This window comes from Cyanistes caeruleus, chromosome 1 (genome assembly GCF_971803275.1).
Source record: "Cyanistes caeruleus chromosome 1, bCyaCae1.hap1.1, whole genome shotgun sequence".
In the NCBI taxonomy this organism is placed as follows: Eukaryota; Metazoa; Chordata; class Aves; order Passeriformes; family Paridae; genus Cyanistes; species Cyanistes caeruleus.
The window spans coordinates 4,276,313-4,284,259 of record NC_141701.1 but is presented as its reverse complement, the minus strand read 5'-3'; the positions used below and the strand labels follow the sequence as shown (position 1 = coordinate 4,284,259).

The window sequence follows — 7,947 nt, the reverse complement described above, 5'->3', positions numbered from 1 at the left end:
ATAAATTAGAATCTGAATTCCCAAATCTCGTGAGGAGAGAGTAGTACTTGACATGCCTTAAAAACTCACTGAATGTGTGGGTTGGGAGTGACCTTAAAGCTTCTCTAGCTCCCACCCCCTGCCATGGGTAGGGACACCTTCCACTCTCCCAGGATGCTCCTCATCCAGCCTCGCCTTGGACACTTCCAGGGATGGGGCAGCCACAGCTTCTCCGGGCACCCTGTGCCAGGGCCTCACCACCCTCACAGTAAATAATTTCTTCCTAGTATCCAATCTAAACCTACTTTCATTTTAAAGCCATTCCCCCATAATATCCAGACACAATTGTGACTATGAAAAGAATTTCCTCACGTCGACAAATTCATGTCCTTAATCAGCCCCGTGTAAAGAAAGGATCAATGAAAGCACTGTCCATGCTCAGAACTGTTTCTGATAGAAAATAATGAGATAAAGTCAGTATTATTTCAAGACTGTTTCAAGATTTTCAGAGCAGTCTGCAGATGATATGAACACAGAGGAATCAGTCAGTCTGCATTTAAAAAGTAATTACTGATATTAATGTCTACTTAGCTGCATTAGGAAAATAAATGAAATGGCTTTTCCTGCCAGGAGGATGCTTCAGATGATGGATCACTTTGCTGATGTGACTAAACACCTTTCTGATATTGACTGACAAAGAGGAGACAAAACATAAGAAAACTCTTTAGACTGCTATAAAACACCCAGGGAGGGAGTTCAGGGATGTGGAAACATAGAGCAGAATTTGTACCTTCAGAACTGACACAAAGAGCACTTGTGAAATGGCCAAATCTTGTCAGCAAGAGCTGACAGGCAAAGAAAAGGAGTTGTTTCTTTATCTTGCAGGTGTCTGCAGGTCCACATGTCCTGGAACAGACAGATGCAGGAGCAGGATAAATTTGCTTACACTGGTTTCTGAAATATAGTGGATTTCCTAATGTGTTTCATCTCACTCTGAAATAGATGGGTACACTTTTTTTTTCGCTAAGATCCTCAGCCTTATTAACTTGATTTAAATTACTTCCTGGGGTGATTTACTGAGAAGTTTACCCTGAAGTCATTTAAGCACGATAAGGTGACTCCTGCTGTAGACTATAAATACATTTAGTGTTTGAACACAGGTTTATTATCCTTGGTCACTCAATGGCCGTGGACTCACAGTACAAAACTGATTTGCAGGAGAACCAGAATGGGAGTTTCTGGGGCATTGCTGTTGGGGTTTTTTTTGTTTGGTTTTGTGGGAGTTTATTAATTAGATGACATAGTTTCTGGTTCTTTTGATGTCACTGCTTAAAAACAGTGTCTTGCTGGGTTTCTTTACATCTTTATTCTTCAGAGTCCTCTCTCCACCACCTTTTCACTATTTGGGATGCAAACCTGTCAAGCTAAAATGTTTTGTAGAGCAGAATCTTCATTCAATATCCGATGCTTTAATAACAAATTTATTTTATATCTCTTTATCGCTTCCTTTTGGTGAGTGGGCCTGCAGGTGGTTTGTTTTGTGACTAATTCTGATGCTCTTAGAGCAAACTGTGCCCTGGGTGGTGGAACTGAGGAAGCCCTGATTTGATTATCTGCTCAGAGAACAGGGGTGGGAGGTCCTCTTTTTGCATTCTCAGATGTTTAACGTGAAGCTGCAAATTCTGAAGCTTTAGGAACCTTTATAACAACTCTTTCTTGTGTAGGTTCCATGTGTCTGAAAGGTGATGAGCTCATATCACAGATCCTGGTTTCTATTAAACTTCTGACAGCTTGGTAACTTTGAGACCTCTCCCTCTGATCAGATCTGATCAGAATCAGATGGATTCTGTCCAAAAAGAGGAAAGATCATCAGAGAAACACACAGAGCATGGAACACAAATTTTGCTTTTTAAAGAGACCATGCAAAAACTGTCAGTCCTTTTCAGAGACATTCTTGGCCAGTGTCCACCCCAGTAATTTTCTCTTTCATACTTTTTCTGGTTTAAAACAGCTAATCCTTATGAAATTACACTGAAGAGGTCTGGAAAACTCTGCTACCCTGGGCAAAAGAAGTTGCTATAATTTATAATCCTCTCAGGATCATAATTTCAGTCTTTTAGATGCACAGAAGAAGGTACCTTGCCTCTGAGGTGGGGAATACATTAGCTGTTATCATCCCTCTGGCTTTAGAACAGGCAGACTGCAATTAAAACCAGTGCAGGATACAGAAATTAGAATTTCTTTTTAAGCTTGTTTTAGCTTCTATCAGGCAAAGCTCTAGGATGCTGGGGGAATATTTGCCAAGATGTCTCTTGGGGACCAATTTGCAAGTCAATAGGGATGCTGGTGGCATACACCTGTATGCTTCTATTATCCAGCCCCTACAGCGCAGGTCTGCGTGGCAGAATGCAATTTGAGTGCCACAGGTTTGCTATGAATCAACAGGAAAAAGTGGATTGTTATGCACTAATTCCTCAGGTCCCAATTATCTGACCCTAGTGCTCTGAAAAAATAGAGAAAACAGAAGACTGAGACAGAGATATGCAAGGAGATGTAGGAGAAATAAATGAGTATGCATAAAAGTGTGGTTTTATACAAGGCTAGAGTATGATATTAGGTGGTTGTAGTGGCTGGGTTTGGAAGGTGGGAGCTCTGTTCACAGTAGGATGATGATAATATGTCTTTCATTCCCATAATGATTCAGTCAGCTTCCCATCTTCTGAGATCCTGATTTCAGGATTGGATTTACATTTTATGCTATAGAAAATCTAGGGAAATGGCTGGCTGAAAATTACATGGAAGTCAAATCTTAAATTCTCCTGTTCTTTGTGAGTAGTAAGGAAGATTTGCTTCCCCACCTACCATAGTATTCAAATATTTTTGTAATACCTGGAAAGACCAGGTATATATCCATTGGGAATAAATATGACTGAAGTTTTACTGAGATAGCTGAACAGTGGAGATGTCACGCAAGATTAGTTTTGATATTGTCAATTTTTTATCCAGGTTCCCTATTTTGCCTCACTGAACACCTTTTAAAAGTGTTATTGGATTTCAACCAACTTTGAGTGAGGGATAGAGATTGCAGGGGTAAATAAATTCCTACATGATTCCTAAGAGCCTATTAGAGATGCCCAAACTGATGTTTTCCCTGGAAGTCTGGCAGAACTCAGTGGTGCATCATGTCCAGCCAGGAAAAATGATGGGCACATATGTTAAGTGTTGTAGTGTGCTTATTTTGCCAAAGTTCGTTAAAGCTTGTATGTTCTTGTTTTCCCCTGTTGATTGTACTGGTATGGTCCTAGTTGTCAGTTATGTAAACTCCTCCTATTTTTCTTGAATGTTCCCTGCCAGTCACCTTAGCCCTGCCCCTACTCCCTATCCATCACTGTAAACCCCACCCCTTCTTCCAGACTCTTCTGTATCAATCATTTGTCCCTCGAGGCCCCACTGGTTAGTGTATCTTGTTCCCTCCCTCTGGGTATCCCTATTGGTCCTGAATTTGTGATCCCCTCCCCTTACTCCTCCCCTCGAGATTCCCCATTGGTCCACGGTTTGTAACCTCCCCCTGGAGATTGGGCTGTATTTAATTCCTGGCACAGACCTCACCCCCTCCAGTATGGACTGTTTGCTTTTCTGACCTAATAAAACCATTCCTAGGAATTTCATTCCAAGAGAGACTCCTTTACTTTCTCGCCTCTACCCCTGATGCAATGTACCACAGAGTTTAGGGTGGCCTAAGACTCTGGAGGTTTCACTGAGGGAAAAGCCAACTCCCCAGCGGTTCCCCACTCTTGGAGGTTTCACTGAGGGTAAAGCCAACTCCCCAGTGATTCCCCACTCTTGAAGGTTTCACTGAGGGTAAAGCCAACTCCCCAGTGATTCCCCACTCTTGAAGGTTTCACTGAGGGTAAAGCCAACTCCCCAGTGATTCCCCACTCTTGGAGGTTTCACTGAGGGTAAAGCCAGCTCCCCAGTGATTCCCCGCTCTTGGAGGTTTCACTGAGGGTAAAGCCAACTCCCCAGTGATTCCCCACTCTTGGTGCCTGCCTGTGCCAGAGTGCAGAAGAACCCCTTAGAGCTAACTGGAGCTCTGGTGCAGTGTCTCCTCAGTTAAGAAGACAGAATTCCTTATTTTCATTCCTCACAGGTTGCTGATGCTGCTGGTGGAGGTGCTTCACAGAGGCCTCATCCTGCACATGCTGTGGAGGGAGCACCAGGAACGTGCAATTAGCGTAATTAAGGATTTTTTTCCTCCATGAAAATACCTACACATAATCCAGCTGACCTTTTCAACATCACAATCACTTTCCTAGAATTGTTTTTATGAATGTGCTTCAGTTTGGGACCCTACTGTTCTGGGCAGTGTTTCAACACATGAAGCACCGATGGACTCCAACCTCCTAATCTCAATTGCTCTGCCCATATCCTCCAAAGGCACCCTCTTAATGTACAATTCCCTTCTAAAATTATGTTTCTTACTCTCTTTTCAAAGATAGCTGTTGAATGACCATGGTTTACTTAGGAGGATTAAAGAAAATTTTATATATGCACCTGAAACTCTCTCTTCTGACGTATTTGCTTGTCAGCACTCAGAGAGCAGCCAACTACAAAGATAATTTTGGAGCGACTGAAAATATTTTAGCTTTGTAAAGAATAGCTTATCTTTGATGCTTACTTAATATTTCTTTTGATCATAAAATATCTGTGGCCAGAACTTGTTAAAAACCTTCAGAAGTCTGCGTTCATAGATGCCAAGCCTATTATTCATATTTTTAAGTGTCTGAATTATCTCTCCATGAACTGCAGATACTGAGTCTAAGGTTTTTTTTGTACCCATTCAAGCACTGGAACCACTGTGGTTCTTGGAGATTTTAATTCCTTTTATGTTCCCAGAAGAATAATCCACTCTAAATCAATGTGTTTGCTCTAAACCAGAAGCCAGTGAGAGAAAGCCTCTTTTTGTGAGACAACCTCAGCTGTGCAGTGTGGCAGCCAAATGCCATTTGATATGCTCTGGTACCCTCTCCCATTAAACAGAAGCCGATGGTATGGGGATTATCTTCTCAATTAATGGTTAAAACCCATTGTTGGGTGAAGATACCAGTGACTCAAGAGCTCTTGGATACTTTTTCCTTAGCCTTTCCAGAGTAAATGTAGTGATACCTCAGTCACAAGGCTGTGAAAGTAGAGGATATGGATGTACAGTAATTAACAGCCTAAATCCAGGGTTCTGTTGTAGCTTGCGGCCCTTTGGTGGATCCACCCTAATTTTAAACTCTCTGTATTTCATAAACTCAGCTATTTAAGATGGGCCTGACAGATATACCAGAGGACACGAGAGATGTGGTTTTCTAGAATGGCAGGTGGAAAGAAGAATAAATCCTTCACACCATCTACAGTGATACTACAGATGTGTAAGACCACTGAATTCCATCTGTTGGATCCACTCTGGATGTGGATTCACAGACAAACTCCTCCAACAGGGGACAGCTGTTTAAGGCCAACTTTGCTGAAGATTTTTACCAGTCTGTAGTTTAATGACCTCAGCAGGTGGAATGCATCTCCCTGCCTTCTGTGGGCAGAGGTGCCAGGAATATTTCACCCAGCCCTGACATAAATTTTAACTCCCCAAGATCTTCAAAATGTTCTTTATTAACTACAAAGTTTAGAAAGATCTCTGTTTTCTTTACAGACTCATCCCTAATGGGTGATATAATAGCAATATTATGGACAGGCCTGATCTTATGCAACACAGACTATTCCAAAATACTGGCAAATGACAAGAGAAATTCAAGAGCACTGATAGAAGCCCATGTTGTGCTTAGGAAAGCAGACTGTGAGACTAAAGAATTTGCCTGCAAAAATGGTGTAGAATGTGAGTGAAATCTTAATGTGTCAGGAATTCAGATTACCAGGGTGATAAGCACAGTATAAAAATGGAACCACAGCACAACAAAGTGTAGCTTTGCATGAATCACTGAAGTCTCCTACTAGACGTGCAAGCAAAACACATATTAAAATGCATTGCAAAACACATATTAAACTGCATTGCAAAACTATCATTTGCAGTAAAATGTACCAGATGAATTTGGCTGTTAGTTGTTGTAGATGCACTACAATGTACCAATTTCCCTTCTATTTTGAAAATAATGAAAACTTAACCTTTGACTTTCTTGGCATTTTTATTTTATATCTTGCAAGATGTCTTACTTAAATATTCATTTTTACCCCCACCATCAACAACAACACAAGACTGTGACCTTCTCAGATGAGAATTATATATTATTTTAGTGTTTTTTTCTGCTGTTGAAGGATTTTTCTTGTTTTCCTTCCATGAAGGTTGTAGTTATAGCTTAGTCCTTTCATGCTACTGTTGGCACTTGTAATGTGTGTCCCCTGAATTTATGTGAATCTAAATGAACAACTGCACTGAAGCATCTCATAAGCTTCTATATTTTCATTTTAGATTTACTACTGGTAATTACATGCTGTGCATATAACAGAGGATCTAAAATCAATTGTGCGCTTTACATTTTACTGGGTACTTATTAATTTCAGTATCTATCTCAATTTAATTGACATTTCCTGTACAAATAAATGAGGGTTTTTTTTCAGGATGCAGCAGTAATCCATTAGTGACATTTATGAATATTTTTTAAATGACCGGTGATGCCAAAAAGTGAAAAAAAAAGGAAATACAGAGTGATTGATGAGGCACTCATTGCCTTGGAGAACTGACCTGTCCCCTTTTCTCATTTCCATTATTATTAATTTCTTATTTTTGCATTAGGAGTCCCAGAACAACATGCTTTTGAAATGCACAAATGATACTATTTTATCAGGGTGGGGAGTCTCCCTGTTTACTTTCCTTTAGCTGTGTTTGAAGAGCTTTGCTTGATGCTAAATGGAATTGCTACAATGGAATTGCTGAAGTTCCTGATAAGTCAGGGGGAGGATAATGTGTTTCACCAAATGACCAGGTGCTTTATGTGGCAGTGTAAGGGACATCTGAGGGTATCACACACTGGTGGCTACTGTCCTGCACAGGAGACCCCAACAAATCCCACCCTGTGCTTGAGAGAATTTTCCAAATACTTCTTGAGCTCTGCCAGGCTTGGTGCTGTGACCACTTCCCTGGGAAACTGTTCCAGTGCCCAGCCATTCTTTGTGTGAAGAAACTTTTTCTAATATTCAACCTAAACCTCCCCTGGCACAACTTCAGGGCTTTTCCTCAACCTCAGAGAGGAGATCAGTGCCTGCCCCTCCTCTTCTCTTTATGAGGATGTTGAAGACCACAAGGAGGTCTCCTCTCAGTCTCCTCCAGGCTGAATAGACCATTTCAGCTGCTCCTTGTACAGTTTCCTCTCCAGAATTAGTTCTGAGTCTGCTCACAGTTTAACTCAATGTCAGCTATAAATGGGGTGACATTCCTCATTTCATTGGTGAGGTGTGTGCCTGTTTGCTGTCCCAGGGGGATGGATGGATCCATTTGCGTGTAGGTTTGGATTCATGTTTAATTGACATTGAGAACATAAACGTGATTAACAACATTAACAACAATACACCCCAAGAGCCCCTGAGGTGAGTTTTTTTTTTTTTCTGGGCTCATTTTTTTTTCATAGGTTCACAGAACCATAGAACGGTTTGGGTTGGAAAGGCTGTTAAAGATCATCCTGTTCCACCCTCTTCCAATGGGCAGGGATACCTTCCACTATCCCAGGTTGCTCATATCCCCATCCAGCCTGGCCTTAAACACTTCCAGGGATGTGGAGTCCACAGCGTCTTCTGGCAACCACTTCCAGTGCCTCATGATACTTAAAGATTTTTCCCTAATATCTAATCTAAACCTCTCATCTCTTAGTTTAAAACGGTTTCTCTTTGTCCTGTCACTATTTGCCCATGTGAAAGATTGCTCATATTTTTCCTAGGAACTCTCCAGCTGTGGCCAAGAAATGCTATTATTCT

General features: G+C 41.2%; 1 long non-coding RNA gene across 1 annotated transcript; it reads left to right on the top strand.

The window, feature by feature from the left end:
• Positions 1-1,237: 1,237 nt before the first annotated feature.
• LOC147655267 (uncharacterized) lies at positions 1,238-6,941 on the top strand. Its single transcript, XR_015278532.1, has 2 exons — positions 1,238-3,808; positions 3,957-6,941. It is a non-coding gene; the product is annotated as an uncharacterized LOC147655267 (long non-coding RNA).
• Positions 6,942-7,947: the final 1,006 nt, after the last annotated feature.